Genomic DNA, 739 nt, shown 5'->3' with positions numbered 1-739 from the left:
AAGTAGGATTTAAAGCCATAATTTGTGTTGCAGGAACATAATTATAATGCCTTTATGTTACACAATTTCATTAAGTACCACTGACAATCAAAAATACGTTGGTGTTAAACTTTAAAATATATCAACATTACGTAATACATTGATATTTTGGTAACAGACAAACAGTATGTACATCGAACATGATTTTTTTTTAAGTAATCTAATGTGAATGAAATACTTTGGCTTTACAAGTAATTATTACTTGTTGGAAAGTGGAAAATTAAGTCAGTCATACTTATTCATATTATGTGGGACCGATGTACACAATAAAATCAAGTAAATTGAAAGAACTTTTTTTTCAGTGTACCCCTTTCATGTAAACATCCAAGGGAAACCCTGGGTCAACTTAAAGCGTTAAGGTTTGTGTCACCACTTATTCTAATAGACAATGTTAGGGTCAGTGAACAAAGATATCCTGGATTTGTTGAACCCGTAGTGTAGAGCCCACTGGGGTATTCCAGGAAGCAGGTTTGGATAACAACTCCATGTTTGTTAACCCTGAAATGATGGAAACACGGGGTGTGTTCCACACATATGCAGTACCTCTCTCCTATTCCTCGGTAAAAGAATTGCTAAGGACTTACGAAATGAGAAGAGCTATTTGCTGAGAATTGGAACAGCCCTACACTTGTCTCTCCTTAACAATGTGATGCCAGATGTCCACCGTATTGAAACTACAGAAGATGGACTACCTTACTTT

This window comes from Pundamilia nyererei, unplaced genomic scaffold, assembly GCF_000239375.1.
Source record: "Pundamilia nyererei isolate P.nyererei 1_Seehausen unplaced genomic scaffold, PunNye1.0 scaffold00081, whole genome shotgun sequence".
Taxonomy (NCBI): Eukaryota; Metazoa; Chordata; class Actinopteri; order Cichliformes; family Cichlidae; genus Pundamilia; species Pundamilia nyererei.
Note: the sequence above shows the minus strand (reverse complement) of the source record.